The sequence below is a fragment of the Balaenoptera borealis genome (assembly GCF_965194805.1).
Source record: "Balaenoptera borealis genome assembly, chromosome: 16".
In the NCBI taxonomy this organism is placed as follows: domain Eukaryota; kingdom Metazoa; phylum Chordata; class Mammalia; order Artiodactyla; family Balaenopteridae; genus Balaenoptera; species Balaenoptera borealis.
Genome location: NC_138872.1, coordinates 69,537,785 through 69,559,955, shown reverse-complemented (window position 1 = coordinate 69,559,955; position 22,171 = coordinate 69,537,785). Strand labels below are relative to the sequence as shown.

Genomic DNA, 22,171 nt, shown 5'->3' with positions numbered 1-22,171 from the left:
TTAAAGAAAAACCAGGCAGATGGTATTAAGCTAAGGGTGGTTTTTCCAAGAAGAAAATACAGAGAGGGAGATGGTACAGGATCAAGAAAAGAGCTATGGGCGCAGAGTTAGGAAATCAGTCAAATCCTGTATGACCATAAGTAATTCACTCCTCTTCTCTGACTCTCAGTTGTCATTTTTTAATGGAGAAATTATTATGGAGAAATGAAGGAACAAAAATGAGTCTCCTTAAAAGGTGACCTCCAAATTCCTCTGAGAAGGGAACTGATCTATCTTTTCATAAGAACATATTTCAGTAGGTAGTTTGGTTTATAAAACGAGACATTCTAAACAAAACCAGGTTCATCTGGGGTAAGTAAAAAAGAGATAACTAAATTTTTTAATAAGGAATGAACAGGAATTTAGCATCAAGTAAGCTAATGGGAAGAAGGGAGAAATTCAAAGGAGAGAGGAAGGGATTTCAAGTAGGGTAGGGAACGGAAGTTAGAAAATAAGAGACGACCAATAAAATGTGAGTGGAGGGGATGTTTGTCATTTTCACAATGAAGCAGTGAAAAGCACATGCACAATTCTCTTTCACCCTCAGCACTGAGAAGACTTCCTATTCCCTTTAGAACCTACCAGAAGGCAGAGCACCATTAGCTTGGGCCCGAGAGACCACATGGAGCTGAGCCCTGCGTGGCAACGATACAACGGCAAGCCACGGTAAGATGCAGAGGTTGGTTGTTTACGACAGTGTAACCTAGTTTCTTCTGGGTCTCCTTTCCTGCTTCTAGCATAAGTCCCCCTAAGAACTTCTAGAAAAAAATGGGTTTTCTACCATATATGGGGTTGAAAGTGGTGCCAGTCCCATTCTACACTCTTCACTGTTCTACTCTGTGTTTAGGGAGTAATGACTTCTGCAGATTGAATCCCCAGGTATCCCTTACCTGTTGGATAGAAGCAGCCAGTGGGAGGTGACAGCAAGAGCTCAGAGAGTGAGAGGAGACAGAGCAGGGTGTGGTATTTACACCTGGCCCCCTGCTAGGCTCTGGTTCAGCCCACCTACCACCACCACTCCTGGCTGGCTGGCCCCATCCCACATGTAGGGCCTTCAGGTTCCAGTAACACTGCTTCTCCCTTCATCCCTCCCCCACAGTGGTAATGGCTCCCCACTGTTGCTATTCCTGTGTGTTTCACCAGCTCTTGCTGGCTCCTTCATCCTGCCCACACCTCTATAAAGAGAGGCTGCCGTTCCTCTCCCCAGGGAACTCCAACGTTTACAAGGCCAACACCAATTTTATGTACATTTCAGAGGACGGGGTAAACCCAGTGTGCTGAAGGCTGTAGCAACACCCAGGCAGCTGACATCTGGCATACAAATAATGACTTCAAAAAATTGTATGAAAGCGACTAGAACATAGGAAGCATGCTACACATATGGATCTGAATCAAAGAAATAAAGTTTTCGTTTCAATGAGGCATCCTGGCACTTCACATCTGCCCATTGTACACTTACCTTGAAAGAGCCGACGGTCCTCAGTTGACTTAGGCTATAAATTGAGGAAACTGTCGGTACATCTTGAAACAAATCTCTTGTGGATTTTATCCTAGCTCTAACAGAGGCTCCTTAGGATGGGGTTGCAGGGGACTTGAGATGACTAAAGTCCTGGGGATGTTCTTTTTACTTCCCCTATAAGGTCTCCTAAATGGAGAGGGCAGATGTCCATCAGGACCCCTCCCTCCCTGCCCCCTGCACAAGCCTCACACTGCCCCACAGAGAATGTGAAAATCTGAGAGCTTTTTTTTTTTTTTTTTGATAACTTATTATTTTCCTAGATATCTCTTTTCTTAATTTTATTGGACTATAGTTGATTTACAATGTTGTGTTAGTTTCAGGTGTACAGTAAAGTGATTCAGTTATATATATACACACATATTCATTCTTTTTCAGATTCTTTTCTCATACAGAGAAAAGAATATTATCACAGAATATCACAGAGTATTAGGTAGAGTTTCCTGGGCTGTACTGAGAGCTTTCTTTTCTTTCCTCACTCAGACACTGAGGCACCTACATTATGAGCGGGAAACATCGAATAGGAGTGGAAAAGCCAAAACACTGTGATTTGATATAAGCATAAATTAGATTCCAAATCTTGCTTGATAAGGTAAGAGCAGACTTGAGGACCTAACCATTGTCAGGTTAATACAAGAACGGATGCCAAATATTAACATAGTTACTCAAAAATCGGTCCACAGGAAAACGGGAAACTGATGCTAATGGCAAGAGTGAGGTATGTCGGTGCACGAAGCAACTCCAGAGCTCACCATTCAAACAGAATAAGACGTGAATGACGCCCCCTGGAGGTGGGCAGTGCAGGGCACTCATTCATCCAGAGTCTCGAAGACAACTCAGCAAAGATGAATCCTTGCAGTTCTTGGAAAACCCTGGTGGCTACCCCCATTCTTTCACAGACATTCCCCTGTTTGTTTTAAAGGCATGGTCCTCTGAGCCGGCTTGTGACAGCCTGGGTTCTCCTTCTGTGAAGTGGGGCAATCTAACAGGAGTTGCCATACCTTCAGATGGGCCATCAGGCTAGGGCTGTTTAGCGGGGTTAACTCAATCCTGCTGCTCCTGATGTGGCCAGACAGACGGAAAGAGTGGAAAGTATTATCCTTGCTGACGTAAGTGACTTTCTGATGGAATTTACAAATACACAATCTAATGTTTGGAACAACCCAGAACTCTCTTTGAACCCAGGACTCAGATTATTAACTAGCTACTGAGCATCAAGAGATAGAATAACGTAAGGATAGAATAACATAAAGAGACAGAATGACATAATGTCTAAATAACACAGTAATGTCTAAGACCCGAGTGCTTGGGTGTCAATCACCAGTCTGTCACTTACTAGCTGGGTGATCACTTCACTTGGATGAATCACTTCACTGCCATGCCTCAGTCTCCCATGACTATAAAGTGGGGAGAATATGAGTACCTCCTTAAGATTGTGGTGTATGTTAAATGAGTTAGTACGTTTGGTGCCTAAAATAATGCATAGCACATAGTAAGAACCATAAGTATTTGTTATGCTTATCTCTGCATGGCCCACAGGCAACACAAACTCAAGTGTTCAAAATGGAAATCATCATTTCCTTTCCCTTCAAAACACATAAAATTTCTTCTAGGCATACTGAGTTACTGATCTTATAAATAATTTCACTATTTCCCCAGGGACCAAAATTCAACCTCTTAAGACTTCTCGGGCTTCCCTGGTGGCGCAGTGGTTGAGAATCTGCCTGCCAATGCAGGGGACACGGGTTCGAGCCCTGGTCTGGGAAGATCCCACATGCCGCGGAGCAACTGGGCCCGTGAGCCACAACTACTGAGCCTGAGCGTCTGGAGCCTGTGCTCCGCAACAAGAGAGGCCGCGATAGTGAGAGGCCCGCGCACCGCGATGAAGAGTGGCTCCCACTCGCCGCAACTGGAGAAAGCCCTCACACAGAAACGAAGACCCAACACAGCCAAAAATAAACATAATAAATAAATAATAAATAAAAATTAAAAAAAAAAAAAAAAAAAGACTTCTCTGCCTTCTCCTCCTACCTCCCCACAACTGCTAACCAAGTACAGCTAATTTTGTCTTTGAGGCATCTTATAGCTGTTCCTCCCTCTCTGTAGCCTTCTACCATAGCCTCAGTTCAGACCTTGGACTGGACCACTGAAATGACTTCACAATTCATCTCCCTGTTTTCAGTTTCATCCTGAATCCTCATCCCCATCCCAAACCAGTCCTTCACACCACCTCCGAAATCATCTCCCTAAAGCGCAGATCTGAGTGTGTGCATTAGGCAGGTTAGGCTAGGCTATCCTACCAAACCTAAGGGGCTTAACACAGTGAAGGTTTATTTCTCATTTACATAACAATCCAATGTGAGTTGTAGGGATCTTCTCAGGGACCCAGGCTGTTTCCATATTTTTAGCGATGCCACCTGCAGCTCATGGCCTGGCGGACAGCAGCATAGCCTAGACCAGTAGTTCTCAAACTTTGATCTCAGGATCCCTTTACAGTCTTAGAGAAATCTGTTTGTGTGTATTACAAGTAGCAAATTTTACTACATTAGAAATTAAAGTAGAATTTTTTAAAATTTTAATCTATTTGTTCACTTAAAAATAACTAATTCATTACATGGTAATATAATAAAATATCTTTATGAAGAATAAAATAATAAAACAAATAAATATATAGAATAGTTTGTTCCAAAACAAAACATTTAGCAAGAAGAGTGGTGTTGTTTTGCATACTTTTTGCAAATCTTTTTAACATATGACTTAATAGAAAAGAGCTGGATTCTCTTACCTGCTTTTGCATTCAGTCTTCTGTGATATGTTGTTTTGGTTGAAGCAATAAGGAAAATCCGGCCTCACACAGATGTGTAACTGAAAAGAGAATAGTATTGTAACAATGTTTTCAGATAATTATGGATATTCTTCTTTGAAACAATCCCCAAACTTGACAAGCGCTTATTTTCTTAAGGGTTATTTGCAATACAGACTATGAAATCCTATCAACGAACTTTTCATATTCTGCTACATTAAAATACATTGGTAAATCATATAGTTTGATGGGTCTTTTACTTGCAAGATTTTGCAACATCATGCATTGGTCATTTGGAAATTATTGGTTCACTGAGCTATGCAGAACTTCCAAAAGGTGATGCATTTCATTATGCAACATTTTTTAAATTGCATCAGTTAATATCACCCTTTTCATCAGAAATGTCTTTAAGAATTGGGAAGCTGTTGAGCTCATGGTGGGTGGCACATACACATTTTTTGAAACTCTAATTTTCTCCTGGAGGATGAACCTGAGCATCTGCAATACTGTCAGTTGCCTTCCTTAAAGTTATAGACTAACTTCATTCATTCTCAGGAAATACCCATATCTGAATAACCATCATTTATCTGTCATTGTTCTTTCAAGTAAAAATGGTGTTACATTTAAAAAGCAGCGAGATCATTTTTTTTAAAAACTGTATTTTCCAAATAAAAAATTTAGTAACTCAATAAGAACCTTCATCTAGGGGGGAAAAACATACGCCTAAGAACAGCCCAAGAAAATCTCGTAATAGGAGAACAATGATAGAGGATCACACATCACAACAGATTGTGAAACCGCCATACTAAAACAGTAAGACACTAGCCCAGAAGTAGGCCAATGGATTAATAGAACACAATTTGAGTGCCCAGAAATGGACAGATCAGAATTCAGTGTATGGTAAAAATGGAATTTCTCATTGATGAAGGCAAGAGGGGGTTATTCAATAAAAGGTGTTTTGTACAATTTTCTATTCATTCAGGGAAAAATTAAGTTAAATTCCAACCTTAAACCAGACAGAAAAATCAATTGAAACAGTATTAGAATCTAAATAGAAAAAATAAACATTAAATGTACCATAACACATTTACTTATTACGACAGCTCTACAAGATAGCTATTTGATCCCCATTTTGAAGATGTAGAAACTCAGGCTCAGACAGATCAAATGGCTTACACAAGGTCACACAAGTCACATGCAGCAGTTCATAAGAGAATCACAGACACTTTTTCCTCCAAATGTCCCTATTAGGTGAATTCACTTTACACTTCTCTTTCAACCTAGCTCCTAACTTTTAGCAAATGAACTTCACCTTCAGCCCAGGACAGAGCCCAGGCAAAGAACCTAATGAGACCTTAAGTTCAAGAGAAAATTCAGGTAAAGACCTCCAGTTTCACAACCTGGGTTCTACCCAGTGAGGGAGATGAACAGGTGCCATGGAGAAGAATGCTGGGGGGAATTTGAATCAGAACTAGTGGTCTTCTGGTGCTTTAACAGCATAGCTTAGTGATGTGGTAGAGATTGTCTTGCGGAAAGATGAGCAGGTACCTCCTAAAGACTGGGCGGGGGGTGGGGGTACTGCCTCCCAGCTCATTCCTTCTTTACAGAGAGTTTCTCCCATGGGGATGGAGGCTCAGTCATTGCACACTTCTCCCAACCATGGCCCAGCGCTGAGAGAGGAGCTCACAGATTACGGAAGGCAAGTGACACAGCATCCAGCACCCAATGTGTTCAGTGCTGTATTAGGGTCTTCATGGGGTGCTATAGAGGACAGAGGTGTGTACAACAGACTCTCCCCAGCCCTGACCTCTACTGCTTTCCAGCTACCTCTAGTCATATCCAATTCTTCACAGCCTCCCTCCCCTCACATTCTCTGTAACGTCCTCCAAGTCTAAGTCTGCATCTCCCCAATCTCCTTCAGACCTTACTGTGTCCCCAATCCCTCCTAATTGCCTGTTTCTCTTAGTTCCCCTCCTAGTCCTGGATTACCTCCAAGCCCCTCTCTGTCTGCCCCCAGCACACAGTGTGTCCCAGTCACTCCCCTGTGCTTCACATTCAAAACAGTACCCCCACCACCACGTCTCTTCCACCCTCTACCTAATTCTGAGCCCTTCAAGAAGGGCTCAGAAGGATATGTATGAGTTTTCCAGGCAGAAGAGCAGGAAACGGAATTCCAGGCAAAACTAACATGGAGAGAGCAAGGAGGCATCACAGTGCTCTGTGAACAGTAAACATTCGGAGCAGCCTAAGTGAAGTGTCCACTGGCATGGATGCTTGCGAGGTGGACACCTACCAGACTGTGAAGGATCTAGTATTCTGCGTTAACAGAAGTTGAACTTCATCCGATAGGAAATGGAGAGTCATTGAAAATGAGGTTCTGGAAGGCACCAGCCCTCTTTTCTACTGGATTTGTAAGATACAATGTAAATCCACACCAATGGCCTCTCATCTTGAAAATGCTAAAGACAACAGGAGTCCACGACTCTCAGCTGCAGGTTATTTCAAGTGATTTTGGATATCAGGTTGGCATTGCCTAGCAGTCTGTATTTTTGTAGTGAATCTGGAGAGCCGTACTGTCAAGCAGTGCCTTGCATGCTGCTCTCTGGATACTCTTGCTGGCTTCAGACCTTTCCTCCGCGCTCCTCCCTAAGGCTAGTGAGAACCTCAGCTCCTCTGCTCAGGACGACCTTACTCTCCATCACTGATCAGTAGCAAACACTGCTCTCATACCCTGACATTTTGACCCCCATGGACATTTAAATTCTGACAAAGTTTTGAAAGCTTGGCAAACAGCATTCCTCTGTCTCAACCAATCTCCCTCTCAATCTCTCTTTTCCTCTCTCTCTCATTTGCTAGGTCTCACTTTCATCTGTGTCTTTCTCTCTACATCTCTATTTCTATCTCTGTCTCTTTCCTCCTCCTCCTACTCTGTTCCTCCTTCTCCTACTCTGTTCCTCTCCCTCCTCTCTCTCTCTCTTTAATCTTTTTTTCTTTCATACACATGTGCACGGAACAATTTTCACAATTTCCTGTGAATAAGAAATAGAAAGCATCATTATTTTAATTCAGTTTGTGATGGGTGGATTTTTAAATTACTGGTATAAATAATCAATGCTAAATGAAACTGATAACAGTGAAAACCACAAAACACAACTTGTTACTGACTACAAATTGACAGAAGAATCAAATTTTGTTTTTTAAAAAAATTAGATTTGTATATTTTGACCCAGGGAAAAAAATAGACTTAATAGAAATAAGGACTATTACACAAAGTAGAAGCCAGAATCAATAAAATTTGCTTGGATAACACCTAATCAATACATCAAATTTTGTTTCAAATTTTAAATGGAAAAGAATTGATCCAAATGAAAATAATTTTAGTATGAGTTAACATTTTTGGAAATGGTTTAACTGCTATGGAGAAAATTGATCAAGGGATTAAATTGGCTCAACGGAATTTACTCCGGAAAACACTTTCTGAATGGAAAGTCCATCTGAGTTGATATGATTCTAATTACAAGTCTTGGATTCAAAATGTTCTCAGGGTCAAAAGAGCAGGAACAAGTGTTCCCAAAGTCAAAACAAAGGGGTCAAAATGGTGAGGTCAAAACATCCAGTGGTATAGCAACAGATGTAAGGGGACACCATGCCAGGCGACTTCATTTTGCCTCAAAACAGGGCTTTTGATCTTCTAAAAAGAAAATTAAAAACAAGGACAAAACCTATATGACTGAAGGCATAAGCCAGTCACACAGAAACACATGAGCTTCTTAGGCATCTGGAATATTAGCCAGAACAGAAAGTAACATGTGAGAATATGGAGAGCAACATTTATAAAACGAGGATTATAGGAGAACTACTCATTGAGACGGTAGGATCAAGTAAGACAATCTCTAAAATACAGTCAAATCCAGACCTAGTAAGAGAGCAACAAACACTAACTCTATACCAGTAGTAACAGTAGCAGTCATAGTAGTCATTGCCTTACTGATAGCATTATTTGAGAAACTACATAAAAGATTTACATGTCAGTCATAAAACTAGGTTCAATCTGAAACAGAGCAGGACCCTGTGGTCCTTCCCTGCCATGTCCTCCACTTGCCTTTTGTCTGTAAAAAAACTTTAGCCAAAGAATAATTTTAATAAGAGAAGTGAGAAAATACAGAAGCAAAGGAAAGCAGTCAAACAGGACATAATAATAATAATTTAGTCATTAACAAAGTCAAGGACCTTTAGTTCCTTCTCAAGGGCTATAGATAATATTCTGAGCCATATCCCGTGAGCTGTCTTGTAGATACTGAAACCCCTACCAGGTGGAAGAAGTTAACTACATGATGATCAGTCTGTAGCCATGACATAAGCTGCCACAATTCCGAGAATTGGCCTCAAGGAAATGGGAACAAACCGACCCTAGGACTGAAGGTTAACTGTACTTGAAACAATCAAGATGATGCTGGTCAGACCACCGCAGGACCAATTTCAAGACGACTGTCAGAGCTGACTGTGCTGTTTCTGCATGAAGCCTCTTCCCTCCACCTCTACACCCCTGAAACTCCCGTTTAAAAGCTCTTGCCCACGGATTGTCAGTGGGGATTCGGCCTTTGGACAGGAGTTCAGCCTTCCCACCCCACCCCACCCCCAGCTGCTGGCCTCCAGAAGACAGCAAACTTGCCTTTCCACCAACCTCGCCTCTCAAGTGCTGGCTTTAGAGTGGTGAGCAGCCAGACCCCACTTTCGGCAAGAGATTTAGAGAAACTTCTTATACTCCCTGCTCTCCTCCTGAAAACCACCTCCGACCATCCCCTGCTCCTCGTTTCCCAATGCTCGCCCTGGCACACACAAACGCTCGGACACCCCGCCACACGGAGTGTGCAGAGCTCTGTCCTGGTCCCCTTGCTCTGGCTGCTCTCCTTCCTGGAATGCCCTCTCTCTCATCCCCACCTGAAAAATATTCAAGTGTCCTTCACAACCCAGATCAAAGGTCATTTCTTCTATGAATTTTCTATTGGCTCTTCCACTATGCACCAGAGCCTTTTATTCATATTTTATCACCTCATATTTTAAAAATTGTGAGGCTATTTCCCCCTTAAGCTGAGTTCCTTGAGGATATTTCTCTCCTTGAGTCCTCGGCCCTTGGCACCCAGGAAATGTTTATTTGGGCCGCATTTACTAATGACACTCAAATTCGGATAAATCTTCCCTCTAGAGAGATTCATTAGTGTAATCTGGCCTATTTTGCAGAGAGAATTAGATTGTATTGCCTTTGAATAGGAACACTTCTGACTAGTAAGTGATGTTCTGATGAAATGCCAATTTAATGTTAAGAGAAAGCTTCCAGAACAATCCACAGAGCTGTGCAGATGTTTACCTGTGAAGATTTGTGACTGTTCTGTTTGCAAGAAGTTTTCCAAGTCAGCAGAGATCTCGTTACTGACAGAGTCAAGGGGATTCAGAGGCTATCCCCACACCCACAGCCACAGAAACCCTGGGAAATTACATCACATTGACATCTAGAATGGTTTGATGCCCGGAGATACAGACTATTCCAAATTACCATTGTGGCAAGATAATTTATTGAGATGTTAATGTGTTGAAGAATTACAAGAACAAGAGTGCATTTGTGCTTTGGAATCTGAACTTCTCCCTCTCTTAGTCTAAGAAGGTAGCCAGGCCTTTGTTTTGTCTTTCTTCAAAGTGTTTTTAGAGCAGAAAGTCAAAGTTCCTGAAAGACAACCTCTCTCTCTGGCCTTTGTGAAAACCTAAGATCACCAGGAAGATGATGGTGGGCATCCTGGAGAAGGATAGGAGAATGGTGCGTGCCCAAGGATGGTGAGTAAGAGGAAAAGCTGAGAGGAGAGAGATTCCACCACAAAAAGAAAGAGATGGGATCCTTAGTAGTGGGATTATTAATCCACAGCCCCACAGAGCCTGAAAGACTTGGTAGGACTGTGTGTGGTACACTCAGCCAGGCTGGGCCTTGGACACACACAGACTTTCAGCCCCAGTGAAGTTTTTCATGCCCAGGCACAGAATGGAGGCGGAACGTCCCAATTTCAAGGTGCCGTATGGGCTTATTATTACAGGTAAAGAGTCTCGACTAAGACTAGAAAGAACCTCCCCAAATACTTTACTGAACCTAAAACCCCACGCCCACAGGGCAAGTCAGAAGAGTAAAGTGACGCTCAATAAAGAGAACATAGAGTTTCCCACCAGCTAAGCAGGTTGCTGGTTCAGCGTGGAATTTAATCAAATAAAGAGGAGTGACATTTCTTGCATAACCTGGATGGTGGTTGTGAATTCATTAGGGGCGTCATATGAATGCCTTGATGGAGAACATATCAGAGCATGTGGCACCTGGCCTCTTACATTAGATATACCATGAGGATGTGTTCTCCCTGACAAGACAACCCCCCTGAAACTCCTCAAGGGTTCTGCAAGCTTGTCTGTTTCCTCGTGGCCTGGAAGCTGTTGAGTCGAAGTTGACTTCACCTGAGCATGTTGCGGTGGGACCCACATCAAAATCTCAGTTTCACAACCAGCATAGGCATTTATGGAACTCGTTGGTGAGTGCTAATATTTAAAGTTCCAAAGCTCCTGAGCGTTTTTCATTTTTCAGAAAGTTTTCATTTTTATAATATTTGGTCAATAAATACATATTTAATGCTTTTGTGGCTCAGGCACTGTGCTAGGCACAGAGGATACAATGGGGCACAGCTATTCCCAGTAACACATTCTATTGTATTCTCTGGGGACTGAGTTAACAACTGGTTCCCTGGGGATTGTACATCATGTGTTTACAGCAAGAAAGGAAAAGGAGGGAGCTCTGTCTTTTGGTCCAGATGTTTTAAGAACCTCATATGTCTAGGGCAGTGACAGCAAGCTCCTCTGAGGTGGGTGACTTCTGAAACCATGGTGGAGAGTTGGAGAGAACACCTGTACCTATATCAGCACATGACATCACCACCCAACTGGTGCTCTGGCTTTCAAAGCTGTGACATGAGATTAGAAGAATTCTGAGGGAGCTTTTAAAATATCGGTTTCCAAGCCCTACCCCAGACCAATTAACTTAAAATCTGGGGATTGGCCAGACTTAAGCGTATTAAACAAGCTCTCAAGTGATTCCAAAGTACTAGTGTCTGGATCCCACACCCAGGGATTCTGATTTAATTCACTGGTATGTGGCCTGATTGGGCATTTTAAAAGCTCTCCTCTTGGGGTAAAAATAGTCCCTGGATTGACAATATCATCTGGGAACTTATTCAAAATGCAAATTCTCAAACCCCACCCAGAATCAGAAACTCTGGAGGTGGGGTACAGCAATCTGTGTTCTAACAAGTCTTCTGGGTGTTTCGGAAGCATGCTAGAGTTTGAGAACTACAGTAAGTCCCCTACATATGAACCTTCAATTTGCGAAATTTCAAAGATGTGAACGTGCGTTCCATCAGCGTCATGCGTGAGTGAAATTGCAGCTTGCCCTCCGTCTCCTATTGCTGATGATCCTTCAGCTCTACCATCTCCCACCTCCTCTCCCTCCTCCAGTCAGTAACTCTTCTTGCCTGTTCACTCGATGCCAGCCCCTGTATGCCAGCTGTTGTACTGTACTACTGTACTTTTCAAGGTACTGTACTGTAAGATTAAAAATGTTTTTATTTTTTGTGTCTGTTTTTTATGTATTATTTGTGTGAGAAGCATTATAAACCTATTACAGTACAATACTATATAGCCGATAGTGTTAGTTGGGTACCTAGGCTAACTTTGTTGGCCTTACGAACAAACTGGACTTATGAACGCGCTCTCAGAACGGACCTCGTTCGTATGTAGGGGACTTACTGTATTGCTAATAATTGCCCAAGCCAGAAACCTGGGAGTAATCCTCGTTTCTTCCCATTCACCCCCTCTCCACATTCAGCCGAGCCTCTCTATTCTGTTCAAAAATATATCTCAAATTCCACTCTTTATTGCCACAGTTCTGGTCCAGATGGTCATCATCTCCTGCCTGGGCTGCTGTGACAGTCTTCCAAAGCAGCGGTTCTCAACACTGGCTGCACACTGACTCCTGGGCCCCACTCCCACAGGTTCTGATCTTAAATAGCCTGAGAGTGGAGATGCAGCTGGGCATCAGTGTTCTTTAGAAACTACCCCCGCCCCAGGGGAGTGTAACATGCAGCCCGAGTGGAGAACCACTGCCTGAAATGGTCTTCCCCTTCCACTCCTGCCTTTTTAGAAGGGCTGCTGCCAGGGTCCAACCCCAGGGGGTACCATTCACAGTGCAGTCTACATAAAGGGTACCCACTGGGGTGATGCTAGGGGCAGCCCTGCCCTAGCACCTATTCTCCACTAAACAGGAGGATCTTCTCAAAACATAAATCCCATCAGGTCTCTTCCCTGCTTAAACCCTTAAAGGTTTTACCATGAAACCAGAAAAGAAAATCCAAAGTCTTTATCAAGGTCTAAATGCCCTGTACCAGTTGGCCCCTATCTGCAACCTCATCTTCCCTCCAACACCATCCTCTCCCCAGACTGGCCTTAATCAGTTCCTCAGGCCCACAAAGCCCTTCCCTACCTAGATATCTTCATGCAGTTTGCTCCCTCTGTCCAGAATGTACTTTCTCCACTGGTCACATGGCTGACATCTTCTCATCCCTTGGGTCTCAGGTCTGGTCTCCTATTCAGAGTCTCTATCTTTGGCCACACACCTCCCCCCCCCTTTTTGCTCAATTATTCTTTATCTCAGTGCCATGGTTATTGTCTTTAGAGCACTTATCATAACTTGTAATAGTTTCATCTGTCGGTTTAGATACTTGTTTCCTCTCTCTGTCTCTCTCTCCTCACCCAGTCCAGTCTAGATCGAAAGATCTGTGGAGTCAAGGATAATTTTTGTTTTGTCCACCTAAGCACACTACCTGGCACAGAGTATACAATAAAAATTTGTTGAAGGAATTAATTAATCATGGATCCAAGAAATGATAAGAAGTCCAAACAAGTTCCCTAAGTCTGGACCTCCACAGAGAACACATTTTAGAAATAGAGACAGGAGTGCAATGAACACCAAGGAGTTCGGGCCAAGATTATGAAACCCTCCCATGGGGCTAGAATTCAGAATCAGGCCTCCAGACTTAAGAGAGAAAACTGGGACCCTAAATGGCCTGAGCAGAAATTCAGGAAGAAGGACCAAGATAAAATTCCAATCTTGCAAACTAAGGCTGGAGAAAATAAGACCTGATAGGTGAATGTTGAACCTTATCGGTAGAAAAATAGCAGAAGAGAATAAGAAAGCACAGCAACCTAGGGAACCACAGAAACATTGGTAGGTATTCCTAGGAACACGTCACAGTGGCCCAAGCGATGCCAAACTCCTCACAACAGGCATTGCATATGTCCCAGGATTGAGGAGTTTGCTAAGAACTGTATTCCCACAATTTCCCTTATATACACATTGAACACCTTCTATATGCCAGGCACTGTAGTAGATGCTGACTTAAGTGGAATGAGGAAAATAGACAATGACCAAGCTTAGAGTCTAACAAGAAAGCTAGATAATAAATGAGGAAGTTGAGCAAAGCAAGCTCAACTTTTGTGGGGCTGGAAGCCTATATAATTTGGGGAGGAGGGAGTGTCCTCTAAAAAAAATACAAAATTACAAGTACAAAATTAGATGCAAAAGTAAATATCTATATACTTGTCAAACTCACAGAACTATACACCAAAATTATATATGTAAATTAAAAAATAAATTCTAGGGAGATTGGGATTGACATATATACACTATTGACGTTATGTATAAAATAGGTAACTAATGAGAAGTTACTGTATAGCTCAGGGAACTCTACTCAGTGCTCTGTGGTGACCTAAATGGGAAGGAAATCCAAAAAACGGAGATATATGTGTACGTATAGCTGATTCGTTTTGCTGTACAGTAGAAACTAACACAACATTGTAAAGCAACTATACTCCAATAAGAATTAATTTTAAAAAATAAATTCTAAACAAAAGCAAAAATCAGTGTCTGGCAGGGAAACAAGCAGTCAATAAATGTTATATTGCATTACTGTCTCCAAAGCATAAAGTAAGTATGTATTAAGAATGAGTAAAGAAATCACAACAAATTACAAGTTAGAAAAAAATACTGACATATACCACAAGCCACAAAATCCAGGAAAAAATATTATAATATTTATATTTATTTCCCCAGGTATTTGACCTCAAACTTTTCGATTGCTTCTTTGTATGAAGACAATTTTGTAACATAATTTTCTTTGGAGAGACTAGAAGGATAATTTAGTATTTCTTCTAGGATGGTTGATTAAAATTAATTTTTTAATTAATTGTTTCTTTAAGCTTCACCATTTTTTACTGGTATGTTAAGTAAAATTTGAAAATTTTTTGTCCTAAGTTGGAAGACCTCTATTCAGTTGCTTGCATATGTGAGCTATAAGATTTGGAAGACTCTTCTATAGAAGAGCTTTTGGCTGTGCACATTTCAAACTTGGCTTCTCATCCATTGCCCATATAATTCTGGTGCCATGTACTGAAGGGCACATTTCAAATATGGATTCAGTCTTGGCTCTGCACTGTCATGCCACACCACCCCATGAGTTGGCACAGTAGGCAGTAGAAGTATACCTGAAAGTCATTTTTATCATGGGATTGCTAGCAACAATTTAACCATGTGCATAAGTAACTGCAAGCTACATAAATATATTTCATTAACCATAAACTAAAATGCATCCCTGACTTAGCTTCTACTTAGTTACAGAAAACTGCCTGCAGTTTGTTCAGTGCTACTCAGTGTGAAGGAAATGCAATGGAGAGAGCAAGTCACAGTGGAGAGAGACATGAGTCTTAATGGATTGCACTTACAGTAGTTTACTTTTGCAAATTTAAAAAATGCCCATGCAAGTAAGGGGGCCTGAAGCTAGCAAGTACTGGGTCTGATGAAAATGGTTACTGTTGTTTTGTATGTTCAGCACCCTTACTTCCCTCTTTGGACAACAGAACCCCTCTTTCCAGACAACAAAACATTCTTCTGTGTGATTTGGAGTGAACATATGAGCTAGACAGGCTATCCAAGTATGGATTGCCAGTACCCCATTCCCCTGGCTACAAAGATTGGTACAGGGATGGGCACTTGATATGAGAAAGATCAATTTGCATCTTCTCTGAAGTTTGACACATGGATCTGGGAGAAAGATGTACTTGCTGCCTCCATGACTGTGGGCTGTAAGGTTACTGTAAACTAGAACTAGAACTTCAGCGGTACAAAGTGCTAAAAACATGTTTTTTTAAAAAGGAAGAAAGGGAGAAAGGAGGGAAAGAGGGAGGAAGGAAGGAAAGAAAAAAGAAAAAGAGGAGGAGGGGGAAGGAGGAGGAGGAGGGGACAGAGGCAGCAGTAGCAGCAGTGGTAAGGAGAGATGAAAGGCAGACAAACTGCATGACAGATCTTCAGCTCCTGCATCCACCATGGTTCTATCCATGAGTGCTACATGGTCTTCTTAATTACATGACTCAAGAAATTCCCTTTCTGCTTAAACAAGTTTGATTTGAGTACCTGCTCCTCGCAAGGGAAAAGGTCCTGACCAGCTCAGAGAGTGTGTGGCAGGGGGAGTTAACCTAGTGCATGGAGTCAGGAGGGCGCTCCCTAAGAAAGTGACCTTTAAGCTGAAACTGGAAGGGATAGTGGGCAGTAACCTCCAAATCATTTTAATTTTTGAGTAACTCAAAGCAGCCTGCTTGGCTTCAAAGGAGAGGACAAGATCCTATAGATTTAATGAGATCTCTGCTCCCTTTGAGATGAAGAAAGCCTGTAACAGTCCAGGAGCTCTTCTCCTCCATACGTGACGCTTTGCACAGGGACGTTTCACTAGACCTGAGAAGTAGGAGAGAATATCCGTACCCTCCAAAGGTCAGGTGTATGGTTCAGCAGGCTTCTAAGCTTACCTGAGGTTCCAGCCTCCATCCTCAGTCACCAGGAAGTCTTGGTCCTGAAGCTGATATCAAGGACCAATACCAGGGATAAGGGGAGGGGGGATAAATTGGGAGATTGGGATTGACATATACACACTACTATATATAAAATAGATAACTAGTAAGAACCTGCTGCATAGCACAGGGAACTCTACCCAATACTCTGTAATGGCTTATATGGGAAAAGAACCTTAAAATAAAAAAGAGAGTGGATGTATGTATATGTATAACTGATTCATGTTGCTGTACACCTGAAACAAACACAACATTATAAATCAACTATATTCCAATAAAAAATTGTTTTAAATAGTTAGAAAAAAAAAGACCAATTCAAGGAACATCACAGAGGACCATGAATTAATGGCCACTACCACAATAGCGGAAATAATAAAAATGATGTGTACTTTACAATGTTCCTATGCTATTCCCAGGGAGTGTTCTACCAATTTATTTTTATTTTCCTATAAGCTTAATAACCTTATATATAGCTCTTGTATATAATTTGTATATAGCTTTTGTATATAGATTTTTCCCCACAAAAAAGTGAAGAATGATACTTTCTGGTCATTTTTCCAGTGACCTCATTTAAATTTCTTATCCCCGTTTTAGTGATAAGAAAATGAAGGTGCAAAGAATACCAAAATTGAAAATATGAGGAAGTCCAACATGAGAGAATGGTTACCTGGCCTGGCATGGGAATCATTCAGAACCTGGAATCATTCTTGGTCACAATCACACTTAATAATATTATATTTTTTAAGTAAACTTCAAAAATGTAGAGGAGCTTATGGCTCAACATGGCAGGCAGAGTATCTGCAGCCCTCCTACGTCCCACTCCTTCCAAAAGGTGCTGGAAGAAGGGGTGTACCAAAGACATGCACTGATTTAATTGATTTAATTGAAAGAATGGAAAAGTTGAAGACTCGATAAAGGAACATCATGTTTTTGGCAACAAGTAAAGGGACAATTAGAAACTCCAGGCTTTAAAAATTATAAGAAAGTCATGGTATAAATATCAAAGTAATTAAATGTGGCATGATTTTAAACAACTGGTGTAACAATATAAAAACTTTTTAACCTTGATGCTTTTGTCATTCTTATTTGAATGACCCAAGGGCTGTGACTTTAGACTGGCAGGGAAAATGTAGTCCTAGCTCAATCCTTGGTCCAGGCATGAATGATAATTACATCATTGTAATAATGAGAATGCTGGTTTGTGTTTAGCTTTTAGTGTCAACCTACTGGCAAAGAACTTGACTGTGAAGGACAGAATGTAGCTGTTAACCATCTTGGTAATATGAAAATAACAGGGTAGCAGTCAGGGGAGGGGAGATAGAAGGGTAAGTTGAGCCAGAAGGAAAAAGGAAAGGAAACACTAATGTCCTCATCTTACAAAGAATGAAGGAAAATAACACTGATGAAATAAGAAATGGGAGGATAGAGAACAGCATTTAAACTATATTATAGAAAGTTACAAAGGTAATTTTTAAGGAACTAAAAACAAATGGACCAACTATTGGGAAGAGAAAGACAGAAGGGAGAGTGTATGTGACCTGAACTAAATCCTCATCTTTCATAGAAAAGAAGAAATAAAAACTGCCTGCAGTAGATAAACCAAAAAATAGAGATGTAAATGTATTATTTAGAGTTCTGGTGGCAACAAACAGAAATAGTTAGAAAGAAGTTGCCGCTGCAGAGAAGACTGCAGGTGGGGTGAAACTTTTTCTTTTTATCAGTAAGTGCTTCTGTATTATATGACTCATTACCATGTATGTCTATTCCTTTGATTAAGTTTTAAAAAAATTTAATAGATAAAATTCTGGAAGTGGATTCTCTGAATCAATGACAATGTTATGACAGTATCTTTTGATGGTGTTAAAAAAGAATGGCCCTGATTTAGTGCCTGGGGAGCATTGGTATCCCTCACAATTTCAATTCTGTAAACATTTATTGAGTAAATAGATTCTCGGTGACAGGACTTCTGTTAAGCCATGGGGAGGATAAAAAGATGAATCAGACATGGTTCCTGCCTCCAGGAGCTTACAGGAAAGTAAAAGAAAAACATGAACACACAAGCTAAGGTAGAATATACTAAAGGCATATAGTTCCATCACAACACAGTGGCGGGTAGGGAGGAGAGAAGAAAGGGCTGGTTATGGGATTTAATACGAGGCAATATGGAAGTGTAGCCGGTGCTGTTAGCACCCCACCCATACCCTCTTAACTCTCTCCACCCCAGTGTGCACTGACAGCATCCCAGTGAAAACATCTGTAATTCTTCACATAAGGGTGAAGAGTATCTAGACAGAAATACCATTATCTTGAGTGACCCTGGACCACAGCATCTCATGACCATTGGTAGGTTAGTAGAGAAATTCCCTGACCACAGGATTATGGTCCTTTTAAATAAAGTACCTCCTGGGTTGAGGCCTTAAAGAATGGGTAAAATTTGGGCAAGCAAAGAGCACTGCAAACAGAAAAGAGTAGAAGAAGCAGAGACAGGAAAGGTAAACACAGCTTTGTTCCTCTATGGAATTTCCCATGGCCTCTGAATTTCTTTTGAAGGATTCATCTATCACCCTTAAAATTATTGGGTTCATGTCTATCTTCTTCAGTTGGGTAAGCCCGTGAAACTAAAAATTAATTTATTTAGTAACTGTATCCCTAGTAATACCCAACATCTATAAGATGTTCAACAAGTTGATGAAATAAGAAATCACAAAATGAGAGAGGGAAGAGGAGAAACAGGATAGTAGCTTAGTGCACAAGCCTATCCTTTGCCCTAAATAGCTACCTCCTTTCCTGTAGAAACGGCAACTGGCATCTTATAAGAGGCCCCCTTGTTGCCGAAACGCGACCTCTGTTTACTGGTGCTGAATAGAAGCATGGAGACAGAGTTTTGGGTGAAGTAGAAAAGAATAGCTTCATTGCTTTGCCAGGCAAAGGGGGCCAGAGCAGGCTAGTGCCCTCAAAACTGTGTGTCCCGCCCTGGAGGGGGTAGTGAGGAGTCTTATAGTGCTCAAGGAGCAGGGCGTGGTCAGCTCATGGACATTTTTCTGATTGGTTGGTGGTGAGGTAATCGGGAGTCAGCACTATCAACCTTCTGGTTCCAACTGGTCTGGGGTCCACACCAACTGGTGTGGGCAGCGTACAATTAACTTCTTCCACCTGGTTTGGGGTTTCAGTATCTGCAAAACAGCTCCAAGGACATGGCTCTGAATATTGTCTATAGTCCTTGAGGAGGAACTAAAAGTCCTTGACTTTGTTTATGGCTAAAGTATTCTTAATTTGTCTTGTTTGACTCTTTGTTTTTTCTTTCTGTATTTTCTCACTTCTCTGATTAAATTTATTCTTTGACTAAAGTTTTTCTACAGACAAAAGGCAGGTGGGGGACATGGGTGGGGGTCTATTCTGGGAAGGCCTCCTAGGGTCCTGCTCAGTTACACCCTCCCCTGTGACCTTCTGCCTTTGGTCGTTTCTCCATGCACCATCCTTCTCTCCCCACAACCTGTTCCTGTTTGCACTGGATACTTTTCTTTATTTCCACCCATCTCTTCACATTTGATACCTCAGACTGTCTCTGGCTTCTGTGCTCACCTGTGATCTGGACTCAGATTTGCCCATCTGATCAAATAATACTGAGTTCTTATTGTATACCAGGCACAAGGACATAATTTCTGTCCTCTCTGAAATTACATTCTCCTGGGGTAAGCAGATAATCATGCTTAAAAAATATTACAGACTGCGTTTGAGTGATATGAAGGAAACAGACAAGATGTTATGAGGTAGAATAACAGGAGATCTAAATTAGTCCTTTGTTGGGGGGGATGGCACAAATGGGGAGTTATAAAAGACTTTTCTGGGGGAAGAGACATTTAAGCTGGGATCTGGAAGAAAACTAGCAGTTAGTCAGGTAAAGAGGGAAATGTTTGAGAGATAGGCTGGAGAACCAAATCATTAAATCATTCAGAGCCTTACAGACTATATTAAGTTTTGCTGTAGTAATAAATATCAATGGCTTATAACAGCAATCTATTTCCAACTCATGTTATATGTCCATTGTGGGTCTTGTCTTCATGTTGTCTTCATGCCTGATGGATCAGCCTTTATCTGGGCCAATGCCAGCCTTATAAAAAAGGGAAGAGAGAGCAATATATATAGCTCTTAAACCTTCAGCTTAGAAGTAACACACATCACAATGACCACCATTCCATTAGCAAAGCAAGTCACATGGCTACTTTTGTGTTCAGTAAGGTGGGAATATATAATTCTCTTGCATGGGTTGGGGGTGAGGAGTCCCTTCAAGTCACATGACCAAGCCTAACATCAGAGAGGCAGGGAAGTAGAATCCTTTGCTAGGGAGGGACATCAACTATTTTGAACACAAATACAATTTCCTACATAGATTTTATCCCAAGAGCAATGGAAAGCCATTGAAAGGTCTTTAGCTGCGATTAAGACTCATAATTTTTTAAAAAAATCACTCAGCTACAGTGCAAAGAATGACTTGAAGAGGGTCAAAAGTGGATGCTGGTTGGTTATTTTAGTGGTAAAGGTGGGAGAAAATGGTGGCTTGGACTAGGGTGAAGGCAGTGTAAATACAAAGTAGATATGAATTAGATTAAATTTTTATGAAATGGAATTTACAAGGCCTGGTAATTAACATGTTCAGTTGGATAGTGAAGAAGAGAGACGAATCAAAAATGATGCCCAGATTTGACTGTCCCTGCTTTCACATCATAGTTACCCACTCATTCCTAGCCACCCTCTTCTCTCACTAAATACTCCATATCCTGGTGTACCATTTTCCTCTCCATTCCGAATCCTGTCACTGTCCCAAGTGACTTCAGTATCCACTTGAGCAACACATCCACTACCTCTGCCTTTCAAATCCTTTACTTTCTCAGATCCATGGCCTTCTCCTCTACTTCTCTTTGTCCATCCTCTCCCATGACCACACCCTAGACCATGTAGCCATCCAACAAGAAATGCCATGCTTCCGAAATACTAAATTCTAAGATTTCTCTTTGGTAACACCTGATAATCATCTCAGCTCTCCTTTCTTTTTTCCTTCCTTTCTTTCTTTCTCCCTTTCTTTCTTTCTTTCTCCCCCCACCTTTCTCTCTCTTTCTTTCTTTCTCCCCCTACTTTTCTCTCTCTTTCTTTCTTTTAATCCTCTGTATCAATGCCTGATTTTTTCACCTACCTGGGAAAATTCTAACCCTGGATCAATCCAACATTTGCCTCCCATGCATCTTCACTAGGCTGTGAACTTCGCTGGAAGAAATCACAGAACCACAAGGAATGGAATCTTTGCAAAATGTTGATCTGAACACTCAACTGGACCCTTAATGCTGCTCTGAATATCTTCTAAGTTTCCTTTTTCTGTAGTTGTTTCAGATAGTCTCCTAAACTTTCCTACCCACCTCTACTCTGCATACCCTTGGGTTGAGACCTCACCTTCTACTTCCCAGAGAAAGTAGAAATTCTACACCATCTCTCTTCCCAGAGCCCCCTCAAAGGGAAACTACTCCTCAGTTCCTGCTGTAAGGGTATGGCCAAGAAGCAAATCACGTGAGTCCATCCACTGTCCAGCCAGGATGGCTCATCCATTGGCTAGCCAATAACCAACAGTTTGTAAGCCTGACTCAAAAAAGTATCCAATCTGATATTTTCCTGAATTTGGAACTGAGAAACTGAAGCAGCTGAACATTCATAAGTTGGGCAACTGGTATGATCCATGGGTAAGCAAAAGTTATTATCAACTAAAAACAAAATATAAACAGAAGAAGCTGGTCAGCAGAGAAAGGAAAACAGGTTGGAAGTACAGGGAGAAGATGGCAAGCCCC

General features: G+C 41.5%; 1 protein-coding gene across 3 annotated transcripts in view; it reads right to left on the bottom strand.

Annotated features, from left to right (window-relative positions):
• The window catches only part of HS3ST4 (heparan sulfate-glucosamine 3-sulfotransferase 4), a gene marked incomplete at its 5' end in the record, with an annotated part of 758,541 nt that overhangs the window by 667,997 nt on the left and 68,373 nt on the right, over positions 1 to 22,171 (bottom strand). For all 3 annotated transcript variants that reach the window (XR_014236116.1, XM_082362562.1, XM_082362563.1), the window contains one exon: positions 4,341 to 4,420. The remainder of the gene's footprint in view (positions 1 to 4,340; positions 4,421 to 22,171) is intronic.